We start from the raw sequence: 15,604 nt of genomic DNA, 5'->3' as shown, positions 1-15,604 counted from the left end.
GTTACATATAAGATCCACGCTAAAATAAAGACTCAGGTTACACACTTGAGTCAAATTTCCGATAACTGACAAACACTTGCAAAACTTCCATACCAAGTTTTCTGCGTTACGTACCCAAATGTGGTTTTGTGATACATATGGATACCTAAATATATATCGAAACCTTTATGTGTACTAAATTATTTACCCTCTATATATAATTATATCATGTGTTTTATAAACTAAAAGTTATGACTTCTATTTATTCACCTATACTAATATTCCCGATAGTCTACTAAATTATTTCATATTTTGTTCATATCGATTTATTACTAGTAATCATAATCTCAGTTAGTCAATCTGAATTCAAGTTACTCTGCATTTGCTCTTCATAACCCTAAGTTAATCTTAGCAGTGGATCCGCGTCGCGTTTCCAATAAACATAATTCACGATACACAAGTAATTGTGTATTTGATCAGCACTTGCTACTCAATTCTTAAGACCAAGCATTCGAACCGCGAATCCTAACTTATTCAGTAATAAAAGATATAACATGGCGCAGTCAGCGACAAAGGACAGCGGCAAGTCCCCACTTGGAGTTCAACCCTTTTGGGAAAAGGCGACACTAGAACCCCCAATTCGCTGGGAGTTTTGGAGAATACAATTGAAACTCGCAATCCTCGCTAGAGAAGGAATTGAAGTGGACCTTCTCTTGGTAGACCCTCCAGAACATGTACTCCTGCCTCCTGAACCAGCATATGAGGATGCAGTGGACAACCCGACGGCGCAATCAGAACGAGACCGACGTACCCGCAATGAACAGGCAAAAACAGCGAGGAAAAACCAATGTCAACGTGTCATGACAATCGGCGTACTTTGTGGTGACAAACCATGGAAGTTATGTGATCGAAAAGCATCCTCTCTGATGTATTTGAGCTTAGGCATGGAGGGGCGCCGTGTATTCAACTCAAAAAATTCAACCATTAACCTCGAAACAATCTCAACGAAGGATCTTTGGGACGTTCTAAATACAACCTTCATTCGGATCCATAATATAACCTTCGATAGATACCTCTTCCTCACAAGAAAACAACAAAGGGGAGAACCTATTGAGAAGTTCTATGGAAATCTCAAAGAACTTTCGGAAAACTGTGACCTAGGAGGTAAAGGGGACACTATCATCCGGGATGTCTTTATCGCGAATATGCAAAATGAAGACATTCAGAAGGAACTTCTTAAAGAAACAGTAGACCCAGAAAAAGCATTGGCAATAGCAATTAATATTGAGATGGGTACACTCAACCAACTAAAAATGATTGCAAGCAAAACTGAATCACAGTCAACGGTTAACCAAGTACAACGGACACGTATCGCAAATGCTACCCCTTTTTCCAATATGAATACAACCGCACGGAAAAAGCCTACAACCTGTCATTTCTGTGGATCTAACTGGACCTCCGACCATCGCAATAAATGTCCCGCTCGGGGAAAAAGATGCAATAACTGTGGTATTGAGAACCACTTCGCAAAGGTTTGTCGCAAACCTAAAGATCCCAATTCGTACCCAAAACCTAGACCGCGAGTCAATAACGTAGAAAAAGACGATCAAAATGAAGATGTCAATCAAATTTCGGCCAATTTTGATCCCGATTTGGAGTCAAACTATTCTTCAGATGAAGATAACTGTGTAGCAGTCATATCTTCAACAGATTCCGCAACTTCGGTGGACGCAACCAACCTTCCTGTAACTCTCGGCAATACATGAATCCTTGGCGAACTCAATCATTTCCCATGATCCAAAATCAAAGTGGATACGCGAAGCAAATCCTAAACAATTGAAAATATTTTCAAATGAACCTATTCACACGGTGGGCATCCTCCAAACTTCCATTCAAAGCAGCAATTGGTACGCGAATCCAATTGAAATTCAAGTAGTGGCGGACGAACGTCGCTCTCTATTGGGTAGAGATTTGTTTCCAGCTCTTGGAATTTCAATACATCAATCAAGTAATCAAGTAACAATCAATCAGGTAGATCAAGAATATTGCCCAATCAAAAAACAGATTGCTATTGATTACCCCGACTTAATCTCCAGAATTGGTAAGTCTAAAGTCCATACAGTTCGTTCAAAATTCCACAAACATTATACCCCATCACATCAAAAAGGCCGACGTGTCCCTATAAATTTGTTAGACAAAGTATCCGCCGAACTAAAGAAACTTTCTGAACAAGGACACATTGAAAAAATTACAAGAATGTTCGGATAAAAACTTCATTTCTCCCATTGTAATTACGGTCAAAAAGGACAAATCTGTATAATTAGCTCTTGATTCGAAAATATTAAACAAAGCGATCCACAAAAACAAGTATCAAATGCCAAACATAGATAGCCTCATCGATTCAATTTCACAACATATTAATAACTCAAATCTGGGAGATAATGTATATTTTTCAACAATCGATCTAAAATACGCCTATAGTCAATTAAAGCTACATCCCGATACGGCATGCCACTGTAATTTTAATATCATTTGCGGCGAAGCAACGGGTACGTATCGTTTTAAAACGGGATTTTATGGCCTTACAGATATGCCGGCCGAGTTTCAAAAGGCAATGGATTACACATTGGTTGGGCTGACTGACACATACTGTTTTCTGGATGACATAATCGTAGTTAGCAAAGGCACCCAGGAATCGCACCTCAAATACGTATACAAATGTCTCCAAAAATTTGAAGCAGACAATCTTAGAATTAACTTAAGCAAATGCCACTTCGCAAAACATCAAATAAATTGGCTTGGTTTTACATTTTCACAAAGTGGTGTTAAACCTATCGAATCTAAAACAGCGGCAATTGCGGAAATTAAAGCCCCAAAAACATTGAAACAATTACGGTCATTTTTAGGTAGTGTGCATCATCTAAGCAAATTTATACCTAATCTTGCCAAAATATGTCACCCTCTTCGACCCTTATTAAAAAAAAACGAAAAATTTATTTGGAATGAGAATCATCAATCACATTTTGAACATATCAAAACTGTTATTGCAAACGCTACGGAAAATACTCATTTTAATCCAACACTGGAAACGCGCATCAAATGAGATAGAGCAGAAGATGTGCCAGGCCTCCTTAGACGCAGGACAACGCTATCGGGAGTCCGACATCAAAGAGTCCCGCTTTATAACGCATCCGCAGATCACAGACCCTATCCCCAGGACAGAACAGTCCCATAACGTCAATCTGGCTCGCAAATTACCGCAAAAGAAAAGAGCAAAACGACAACTGGCGGGCCTGTACGAAGTGCTAAAATCTGGATCCTTCGTCACCAAATCGTCACCAACAACGACAATAATTAACGAGCCTGGCAGAACTCCAGTGAAAGTCCGAGATAGTGATCTCGCAAAATTTGGGACTAAAGCAGAACGATCCACCAACTTGTGGGTATATGCCCAGCGCCGCCCTGCCCCTTACAAAAAAACCACAGAGTTTAAGATCGCGAAGCATAGTAACGATCTTAAGAAACAAAAGAGGGGCGAAATCAAGATCAGACATCGCCAACGTGATACTACATCAGTAGTATCCTCTGTAAATTCAAATGTCTCGCGTGCATTAACAGTCCGCAAGCCGAATAAACCACAATTCAAAAGACGCCTTAATGTTCCCACAGCTGATATCCAAGAAGACGTCTCAACTCAAAACCAGCCTCTCATTTCAATTGTACCGGCCCCTACTACACCTACATCACAAGTACCCCCCGCACAGACACAGGACGACCAAACAAAAGGCCGCAAGCGCAATCGACCCCAATTCTACGGCTTCACAGATGCTGACATCTCTCCTACAAGTTCTCTAGCTTCAACAAGTTCTACTCAACCAAAGAAGCGCAAGAATAAAAAAGAGAAGAAACAAACAAAGCAGTCCGATTCGGTGGTAACCCTCATACAAACGGCGGAACAATCTCGAATCCCGTCACCTCCCAGACCCGACTTACAATTGGGACAAGTTTCACCACCGGATCCCAGAGTTCGATATTTCGAATATGAGCAAGAACGAGAAATGTCGGTGTGGGATGCTGAAAATGAAATTTAAATTCAAAAACTTAGTAAAACTGTCTTAAACTGCATTCATTTATTTAGTCTTGTTCCCGCTCTGCTGATCCAAATATAATGTTAATTTTACTTTGAATTCATTACAGTTCATCCTCATTTGTTAGCCTTTAATTTCTTTCAGTATTCGCCCTGCGAATCCATTTATTTCTGTTTGTGCATTTAAATTATTCAGTACAATGTATTCATTTCACACGCTGAAATTATAACGCGTATTCGCTTTACATTTACACAATTATTTAACAATAGTAGTACTTCTACATTTTGAGTTAAATTATGTTCGTCTCATTCAATTTCATGTTTTGTGCAGATACTAAAAATTGTAAATACATTAAAATTTTTTTTTGTCACGAGGGAAATGTGATACATATGGATACCTAAATATATATCGAAACCTTTATGTGTACTAAATTATTTACCCTCTATATATATAATTATATCATGTGTTTTATAAACTAAAAGTTATGACTTCTATTTATTCACCTATACTAATATTCCCGATAGTCTACTAAATTATTTCATATTTTGTTCATATCGATTTATTACTAGTAATCATAATCTCAGTTAGTCAATCTGAATTCAAGTTACTCTGCATTTGCTCTTCATAACCCTAAGTTAATCTTAGCAGTGGATCCGCGTCGCGTTTCCAATAAACATAACTCACGATACACAAGTAATTTTGTATTTGACCAGCACTTGCTACTCAATTCTTAAGACCAAGCATTCGAACCGCGAATCCTAACTTATTCAGTTATAAAAGATATAACAGGTTTCTAATACGGACGATTTTAAAGAAAGCGGTCGTCGCATAAAGGTTATTTTTCCATTGTTTCAATGCGGTGGATAAGATATTGATATCTATAAAAAAACTGGAAAACTAATCACGGCGTTGTTTCTAAATAACACTACAAAAGACCAATAACCCAAAGAGTTTAACTTGAGTCATGCCATTTTAGAGTGTGATTTTTGTTTTGATAAATAAGCTTTTCAAATCTCTTCTTCAATAAATTCCTGAACATCGAATTAGAATGTACATTGGATTGAAGTCTAATTTTAGCAAAGATTTGCAATACAGCAGTTTGATATGTTTTTCCTAATATGGCTTCCGTTTTTGATTGATTTCTTTGCAAGTGTAAAATTGTTTCTTCTTGTTCAAAAGCACTTTAATAAGTCCCACTGTGGTCGAGAAAGGTAGTTTAAAACCGATATCTAACGTTTGCTTTATTATCATTAACAATTAACATTTAGTTGCCAGAAGTTCCATTCAAACTTTATCGAAAAACACAAACATTTAAAATTGAACTTTTTGAACAGAGAGAAACTCTAAATAATATTTATTGTTGACGCACGTACTTGTGATGATCAGTTGAGACTAGAAACCGACTTGAAATTCCCGACGACCTTTTATCTGATTTATGATAAATTTGCTTATTTTGCGTTTTCTCTTGTTTTGTGTCCTTTTTCTAGTGCTGAAAACAATATTTCAGCTACATCCTATAGTGTTTAAGAAAAGTGTAATTTCTACACCCACGCTCGGGCATTGTGGACATTCACTTTTATAAGACCAAAGCAGAAAGAGGCAATCCCTCATTTTCCACATATTTAGTTTTTAATAAATTCAAAGACATTACCCCTATCTTGACGTACTTTAGCGTTTACTTTGTGCCCTGAAAATCTGATGAAAATTACAATACGAAAAAATTATGAGACGTCAACAAAAATAAGACGTCGACACTTTTCAAACTTATTGTTAGGGACTTTTATCCCAAATTTTGCCACTAAATTCACAATTCAAAATTGATAATAATTTCTGCAATAACCGGTGATTTTTGAAAAAAAAAACTTTTATTAAGATCACATGCATACAGAAACTAATTTTGAGATAGAATGAAAAAGAAATTCCAGAAGTCTCGGAGAAAAATTGTTAATAAAGAAAATTGTTAGTACACATTCGGTGAAATACTATGAGATTTTGCCTACTAGTCGAAAACACTTGTTTGTGTAAATTTTCATATTTCTTTGATTTTTAAAAATTTTCTGTTTAATTGACTGCCGAATATCAATTTGTGTACTCAGTGACCACTTTGAGCTTAGTTAAAAGATATAGATATTTTTGATTTGCGCTGAAAGGAGCTAAAAATTATTTTTACTTGTGGCTTTGGTAACAAAAAACGTTGATTTGCCTATATTTTATTATAAATTACATTAACAATAGTAATGCAGCTGCTCAAGAAAATCAGCTGAACCGAACCTTCAGGACCTGGTTGTCAAGTTTTATGCCGGCCTGGTTGTTAAATATATACGAATCATCAATAAACTTGTCAAAACTATTGGTCGCTCGGCCGTATTAATGGACTCTAACTTTAAGTTTGATTGAAGCTGAGAATATCCTTATTGTTTAACCATGTTCAATCTTGTGCTGTAGGCAATGAAAATTTGTTTGCTGACAAAGAGTCCCAAGACAGAAAACCAAAAGTTTTCAAGACGGGCACAAATATTAATCATCAGATGACAGTCAGCGCAATTAAAAGACCACCGAAAAGACGGCATCTCTACATGGGTCGTTTAAGCAACTCTGTCTCAACGGATGATATAACAGAATATTTCAAGACGAATGGAGTTGATATACTGTGTATTCGTGAAATATTCGTGAAATATCCAGAGAAGAGTCTCGTCTGAAATCTTTCCCCTGCGTTTTGAAATTTGACAACGATCAAGTTGAATCTCCCAATTTCTGGCCCGAAAATGTTTTTTTCCATTTTTCTTGAATCAGAAAGCAAGAGAGGGGCTGGCCTCCTTTGATACATGATTATCTAATGTTAAATCCGTAAGTGACCGTGTAAAAGTTTGTTTACATAATGCAAGGTCGGTTCGCAACAAGACCTCGCAAATAAGAAATCTTATTGAAGCTAATGATTTTAACCCCATAATTTTAACAGAAAATTGGATCAGAGACAACTCAAATGATGCGTTTTTTCTCCAGCAGTGTTGCCCTAGTGGTTATTATTACTTGAGTGCAAACAGAAAAAAAAGAAATGTGCAGAGGATTAGCGGTGTTCTATGTTGGAACTGTACGTGTCGATAATTTTTCAAACAAATGTTTAACAAACGCAGAGATTGCTTCCCTTGATTTTACACTTGGCAATTCGGTGTACCTTTTGGTTTGTATATACAAACGACTAAATACCAATGTTCGTGTCTTTATAAGTGAGTTAATATCATTTTTTGAGAAGAAAGAGCTGTTGTTCAAAAATATACTTTTTGTAGGTGATATCAATATTTCTATGCTGCTATGAAATGATGCGCCAAGAAATTGGATTTATTTATTGGATGAATTTGGTTTGCAACAGCAAGTTATTGCGTCTACTCATCAAAGTGGTGGAATTTTAGACCAGGTTATAACATCCGAGGAGGTTAAAGTATCAGAAACTCTTTTAAATTTCATTACAAGCTCTGATCATGGAGTTGTGCACTTTGACCTTCTGCAAAACCACGAGAATTGAGCTATAAAGAAGGCCTCGTGCAGAAATTGGAGAAATTTTGACGTGGAAGCGTTTGCAAGGAATATTGTTGCTCCGATCGACAGAGATAATCCTGAAAATATTTGGAATAGTGTTTTATTGAACAAAGTTAGTTATGTCGATAACAACCATCCTCTGAAAACTAAATATGTTCGAAATTATGCGTGCCCTTTCTGTAACGACGAGCTAAGAACCATGAAAGGGTCTAGAAGAAATTTTGAGGAAGCTTATAGAAAGAATGGAAATTCCCAAGACAAAAGCCGGTTTTTTAATTCACTTCTGGAGTATTTTGAGCTGTTTACCAAAAAAATGAATACCTTGACAAATGTGTCGCTAGTGAAAAGAAGCGTGTTAGGTATTCTATACTTTAGCAACTCTTAGGAAAAAATAATTTTGTCCAGCCGCAGTCACTAGGGGAGCCTGATTGCCTAGCAAAGAAGTTTAATGCTTTTCTTGTTAAAAAATTAGTAACGGTGTTAGGTTCAATACAACGAATGGGTCAAATTTAATAATTCAAATACAGCTACCCTGGACACTTTTCAGGTTTTACACTGAGCGATTTGAAATTACTTCTACCAAAAATTTCGAACAATACGGCACCGAATGATGTAATACCAACTAGGTTATGCGAAATTGTTTTGACAGGTTCTCCGGACTACTTTATTGCAATAATTATTTAATTCTGCAGACAGGGTACTTTCCAAATCAATTCAAACAAAGGGTTGTGAGGCCGCTCATAAAGAAGTCTAACCTTGATCCTGAATTGTTGTCTAGTTATCGCCCTGTGACAAATCTAAGATTCATGTCAAAAGTTGTTGAAAGATTTGTCTATGAGCAAATTAATTTGTATCGGGAATCTAATAATCTCAGGAACAAGTGCCAGATTGCTTTTCGTTGCTCTCATTCAACAGAAACGGATGTAGTGAAAGTTTTTAATGATCTTCTTTGTTATTTGGACGAGTCGCGTTCCGTGATGTATATTGGGTTAGACTTGTCCACAGCTTTTGATATAGTTGATCATCAGTTTTTATTTGAGATATTAGCGAAAAAGAATGGTTTGCAATCTGTTGTGTTATTGGTTATTTCAAATAATCTTTCGAATTGCTCGCAACACGTTGTCATAAATGGATGTCTTTCTGTTGAAGTTAAGACAGGTCTGCCACAAGGGTCGGTTCTTGGTACTTTACTTTTGTCTTGTTACATGTTGCTTTTAGAAGATAAGCTGAAAGAATTAGAATTAAACTACTTTTTCCACGTAGATGATACCCCTCTTCTTTTTGTATTCGGTTCGACCCTCAGTAAAAGCATGTTTGGTAATATTTTGACCTCGACTTAACGTTGGTTTAGCAATGCAAAATTAAAATTGAATGCAGATAAGAGTGAGTATATGATTATTCGCAATTGTAAAATTGTTAAATATGGGTCTTTTACGTCTGCCAGAAAATGGTAACTACACAAAACAGGTAAAAGTTCTAGGTTGTTAATTTGATTGTCAAATTACTCTGCAACGACAGATTAACTTTGTTTGTTCGAATTCCTTTTATTATCTCCGAAAATTATGGTCAATTCGAAATCAAGCTAAAACATCAGTCCTAATTGAGTTAATTAGGGTTTGACTACTGTCACGTGTTGACTAATGTAATTTGCTTTATTATGACCTGCCAAACTTTCTATTAGCGAAACTTCAGCGAATAATGAACTCTGCCGTGCCTTTGATATTTCGATTGTCACCTTCAACACCAACCTCGTCATAACTTACGCTACACCGGTTGCCAATTAGGCAACGCATTATCTTCAAAATCCTATTGTATGCGCTTCGCTTTGTGCATCAACCTGGCAAACTCTCACTATATTTATCGGATTGAATAAAACGAAACACGATGGTTACAAAGTCCCAATATTTTTAAAATTTACATGTTCCCAAATTTCGCTTTAGTTCTGGAAGATGTTCGTTCTCGCATGCCGTCGCTTCTGAGTAGAATATACTCTCTTTTGCGCTCTTTTGAAACTTATACCATCTGAAATTTTATTCAAGCGAAAACTCAAAACTTATCTGTTTTAATTTTCCTGCACTGTTGAGATTTTAAATGCTGCTTAAACCAATAATAATAATAATAATAATAATAATAATAATAATAATAATAATAATAATAATAATAATAATAATAATAATAATAATAATAATAATAATAATAATAATAATAATAAAAATAATAATAATAATAATAATAATAATAATAATATAATATAATAATAATAATAATAATAAAAATAATAATAATAATAATAATAATAATAATATTATTATAATAATAAAAAAAATACTAATAATAATAATAATAATAATAACAACAACAGTAATAATAATAATAATAATAATAATAATAATAATAATAATAATAATAATAATAATAATAATAAAAGTTTGTACGGCTTCAACAAAATGATAAAAATCTTGCGAACTTTTTGCACCATATCAGTGCTAAGAGCCACTCTTGTAGGTATGATGCAATACCGTTCGTTGGGTCCATGGTCAACGTAGGTGTTGCCCTAACCCTGTGCTAAAACCTGGGGTCGCTCAGAATTTCCCTTCCAAAAACTGGGGTGGAGGTGTACAGATTTCCGGTTCCAACTCTTAAAATTTTTCTGTGATTTTTGATCAGGTGCAGAGGGTACGTGCAAACGGAGAGGCAATAAACAGTGCAAAAAGATGAGGGAAGGCTGCACTGATTTGATTGAGGGGCATGTGTGTGAAAACTGTCTTCTTGGAGCTGAGCCTGACAATTATCCAAATCAGCATCATTGCAATGGTGATACCATTTTGGACTTGTAAATTTTTTAAGAAAATTTGCAATTTTTGTGATAACTTTTTTGCAATAATAATGGCAGAATAAGAAGACAATTGGCAGATTCGCACCTTACTGGATTATGGTTTTAAGGAGGATTCCTAATTTGGAAGTTCTGAATTGTGTCTTAACTAATTATAAAAGAAACTCCAGCAAAGTTTTAGGCTAAATGAAAAATTTTGATGGCAAATTGATTACGCTAAAGATCCCAGGAACAAGACAATACCAAAAATGTACGTTTTACGGCGTAGATTTGCTCAACTCTTTCGTTGAATAGTATATGCTTAGTTATTTGAAGTCAGCATCGTGATAAAGAGTTTCAACAATTACAAATGAAACAACCGTAAATATCATGAAATGCTTGATAGATTTAAAATTGAAACCTATGCATGTTGCTGTAGAATTTTAAGCTTTTCCGTTTCAGATGGAAGGTATAACTTAAGCCTTTGTTTCAGACATTTGTCGTGTTTTCAACATTTTTTTTTCATTGATTGTAGTGAGATATATTTTGTTCCACTCAAATATGAGAAATAAGTCTTATGAGTCAAATAGTCTTATAAGAGTGTCTGATTTGAGTTGGACGAAAATCAGAATGGATCTTCCAATTGTGTATGAAACATTTCAGACGTGAACGAATGCAACTTATTCGACAATATTTGCGGAGACAACTCCAAGAGATGTGTGAATAGTGAGCTAAATTACAAGTGCATGTGCAATCCAGGCTACACATTCGATGGCACCTACCTATCCAAATGTCAAGGTATTTTCATGGCCTCTTCCATCAAAACAGTGAACGACATTTAGCTCACATTAGGGAGTAATGCGTTAATGGTCCTTACAAATAGGAGATGTCCCTAATAAGCTGATGAAAGGGTCATAACTAGAAAGCCAAATATATCTTAGTAATACTCAAGCTAAAATTTTAAAAAAATCGCGAAAAAAATTAGCTTTTTTGTAAAATAGTTCCCATTTCGTTGGCTTTTCCATGCTTAAAATTTTCAATCTTTTAAATTGACTAGAAAAACTTAGCGATCACTGGGTCACACTGTGTTTGATAGCTGTAAAAAACGAAAAAAATTGAATTAGGATATTGTAATTGCTGGAATTGTTTTTCTCATTTCCACTCAAATATTATGATTAAATATTTTTTGACAGAACAAACATAACAAAGTTTTAAGAGCACTTTTAAGAAGTGCGCAAGCAGGATGACAGTGTGACAGAAGTTTGCTGGCAGTTTATCAAATAAGGATTAAATGAAGAACGGCAAGCAATATTTTGAAAGGAAAAATGGAGCTTGAAAAAAATGATGGGAACTACGCTCCTAAAAACAATAAGAAATAATGAAAAAACAATATCAATACCGTTTATTAGCTCATCGCTGAAGGAAAAATCAAGTAAAAAAAACGAAGCATGACAAAAGTTTGATAATAATTAATGTCTTCTTAACAAATTTTTTTAAAAAAACATTTTAGTCGGATTTTGACTTCAATCACATTTAGTCCTCCAGGAAAGTTTTGGTCCTCACATTTAGTTCCTCCAGACAACTCATTCCAAAACGAAGCATAGCTACTGTGATTTGCAAGCTATGTCAATTCCCAGGGAAATCGCCCTCAATTGATGGAACCAAAAACTGTTTTAGTTAAAAAAAACTGGATTTTTTTTTGCATTTACAAAGTCGTCTAAGTTGAACAATTGTCCATCTTATTTTGAATTTAATCACATATTATAAATTAAGGTTCTTTACACTCATTTTGGGTGATTCTGTACGTTTTTTGTTCTCTCATTGGAAACTTTTTCTTCTGAATATGTCCATAATTTCCTATGTTGTTTTTCTCCGATCAAGATTTTCAATTAACAATCTGTCCAATTTGAACTTGAGATATGTGATACGAGGCCAATGGCAGTCTTCAGACCATGAAATGGTCACCATTATCTAAATGTATTATATAGTCGACTGCACAATTATACAGTTTTGTGTCAAAATCTTAGAATGAGGTAGCTACTTAAGTCAATTTAAAGTCTCTCTTTGATAAGATTACAACACATGAATCAAACGATGATTGATTATTTAAAATAGTGGGATGCTTTTTAGTCAACATTTATCATTACCGACGACTGTGTTGGATTTGATAATTAGATTCCATGATTAATAAGCGGCTAAAAAGAAGATTTTTGGCAATAGATCGGCATTTGTGTCAAGGTCGAGAATATAGCTGCAATTTGACTTTTAACGCTGAATAAAAATTGATGCTACTTAAAATTTTAAAGAATTTTCCGGAATTTGTTTTGTATTTAAATTGTTTGGTTGATAATTCAAACTTATTTCAAAAAAAGTTACGATGCCCTAATTTTGAGACATGACAAGAATAATAGTTTTATAAAAAATTTCAGTAACTTTAGCGTTGTAAAGAATTGATAAGAAGTCTAAAAATTGCTTTTTCAATATGCATTTTTGGAGACTTCTTTTTTTCCGGACAGTTCGCGCTTTTATCTGATTAAAGTATCCAGCAACTATTGATGCTTTTTTCCTTCGATTTAGTTTTTGGGCTGCTTCGATCAAAAAATCATAAGTTTATCGTAGTTCTTCTACACAGTTCTAAAGCAATTGGTTGCTTTTAGACAGCGCATTTCCTTCTTCTTCTTCTTGTTCTCTTCCGTTACACCTCGCTGGGAGGTCTGGACACCGTCAAGTGGGGGGTTGGTTTCGTGCGTGATGCTTGGTTACCTTGGTTGCGATCGATCGTAGATATTTACTTGGTTGCCTTGGTTGTATACATGCCATTCCCACACTCACTGCATGTATAATTCCTAGGGCCCAGGTTTGTTTCTATATCGCTCAGCAACCGAGTTTCCACAAGTATCGTTCAGAAACGTTTGCCCGCTTGAAGGAGTTTTATCGCCTGAAGTTTAATTTTGGGGTCGGCTACACCCCAAGTTTTGTTGACGAGAGTCTTACATCCGACAGTGTCGCTTAAGCTAGATACACTGCAGGACCCTGTGACCCACCTGGTTCGGTATTTGCTCGTGCTCGACGTTGAAACACTCCGCGCTCTTCCCCACTGGCCGGGTCCACACACATAGAAGAGCTACAGCGCATTTTATCACATATATGCGCTGTTCATATGTTTCTCCATTCTGAAACTCCATATATATATATATATATATATATATATATATATATATATAATTTTTTTCTTAGCATTGTTTTCGTTTCTAGATATTGACGAGTGTGCAATGATTGATCCGCCAGCTTGCAGTGGTAATGCCACTTGTGTGAACAGTGAAGGTTCATTCACTTGCAATTGTGAGCCTGACTTCGAGTACTACGAGCAGATTGGGTGCAAGGGTAGGAACACATCTGATCGCTTAATTTGCATATTTACCTTGATTCATTCATTGTCGTAAGGTAAATTAATTCCCAAGTCTTCATATCATTATTAGCAATTATATTAAGATTTGCTCAAGTGAGCCAACAAATGATGTACTTCTCGAATTCAAGGTCTACTTCAAAAACAGACAAAAATTTCATAATGTACATGGAAATACAGAATTGAAGTTCATTATTTTCATACTATGGTCAGAATTCTATTTTGAATTTTAACATGAAATGTCTTATAAGTGCCATGATCAGAACTCTGGTCAGGAAAAAATCATAATGAAATTTTCATGATTCTGATTATTATGGGACTCTAATCCGGGTTGTGATGAGATCTCCAATAGCTTTTAAACATGACCAAAAGAGCTCCGATCAAATTCGATACAGAGCTCAAAAGCAGTGAACAGATATTTCCATATAATTGGCATTGTCAGTCATACTTAGCTTCTCGTTTTCCTCCTTCAGCGTTGAAATTTTTACGGTTCCTAGACTTTATAGAAACGTGATAACTCTGTTAGCCCCACATTTTTTGTTCCGACCATATTTCAATGAACCTAAGTAATTTATATTTTTTGACATTTTTAGTTTCCTCTGAGCTGAGAAGTTTTATGCAGTACGTGCATCATTAAGTTGAGAATGGCAAAAAAACTCAGTGTGACCTTGTGCTAGAAATGAGAACGGAACCATCGCAAAAAAGTGGAGTCTACTTTATAGTAATTATGATTAGTTTGCTCCCCTAACAAAAGGATTGTGGATAAGGAGGTAAAGCAGATCACCTTACACTATAGCTAGCATTTCTCTGAAGTCATTTGATTTAATAAGTTGCTAGGGATAAGATATTGTTATATTGGGTTTTCTAAGGCCAAGACAAACAATCTCTTGAAATATGCAAAATGAATTATAAAAAAGACATTTAATGCAATTAATGAAAAAGTTCCGAATGTCCATATATATCTTGTATTATATGTTTTTATTGAGTTTCGCGCAAGCTCTAAGCAGGACCTGGTTATCAACTCTGTCGAAAAAGAGAGGTGGTATTGACTCAATAGCAGTCGGGGAAATCCTCAGGATGCTAATAGCTTCAGAAACAGTAGACCTTTTTAAACAACTTCAATTGGGTGTCCAAGTAAAGGACGGCGAGCAAGCCATAATACATTCGACTAAGCTTTAGCATTACATTATACTCACCTCGCCAATTTCCTCAAATGTTTTGCAAATTATTTTTGCACTGCATTCAATTCCATAAATCGCAGCGAAATGGTAAACTAAATTGCTATTTTAACGCCTGATACTAATCAACAAATCTTATGTGAATTTGATATGAAGAGTGAAAGCAGAGTCCAACAAGGCAACCCGCTGCTCTTTTCTCTTACACTCTGGCCTATTAGAGAGAAAAGTCATGAATCATCGCAAAACTTAGAACAAAACAACTGGTACCTATAAGATAGTGTCTTGGTGGGCTCTGAAGACAATTTCATCAGATCTTGGAACATTCTATGCGAGCTCGGACCAAATCATGGCCTGTACCTTAGGGCCGATAGGTGTGAACTGTGGTCTGCAGTGGAAATAGAAAGACTTGATAAAAAAACGAAGTCATAGTTCGGGTAATGCAATCACTTGAGCTACACTAGTTTTCCCAGTGTTTGTCTGCATGAAATTTTACAGAAGAGTGAATAACAAATTATTTAAAAAACCAATGCCCAGCATTGCGCAGAACTTGAGAACGCCCTTGGAATTGTTGATTCATAAAAATATTGGATTCAAGCAACCCTAC

At 35.4% G+C, this 15,604-nt stretch overlaps 1 protein-coding gene across 1 annotated transcript in view; it reads right to left on the bottom strand.

The window, feature by feature from the left end:
- Positions 1-14,654, bottom strand: part of LOC142354904 (costars family protein ABRACL-like) — a 33,891-nt gene extending 19,237 nt beyond the window's left edge. Inside the window, exon 1 of the mRNA XM_075407265.1 lies at positions 14,643-14,654. The gene's annotated coding sequence lies outside the window, so the exon portion shown is untranslated. The remainder of the gene's footprint in view (positions 1-14,642) is intronic.
- Positions 14,655-15,604: the final 950 nt, after the last annotated feature.

Source organism: Convolutriloba macropyga, chromosome 1, assembly GCF_964194025.1.
Source record: "Convolutriloba macropyga chromosome 1, txConMacr16.3, whole genome shotgun sequence".
Taxonomy (NCBI): domain Eukaryota; kingdom Metazoa; phylum Xenacoelomorpha; order Acoela; family Convolutidae; genus Convolutriloba; species Convolutriloba macropyga.
The sequence above is the reverse complement of the archived record's forward strand: the minus strand, read 5'-3'. Positions and strand labels throughout refer to the sequence as shown.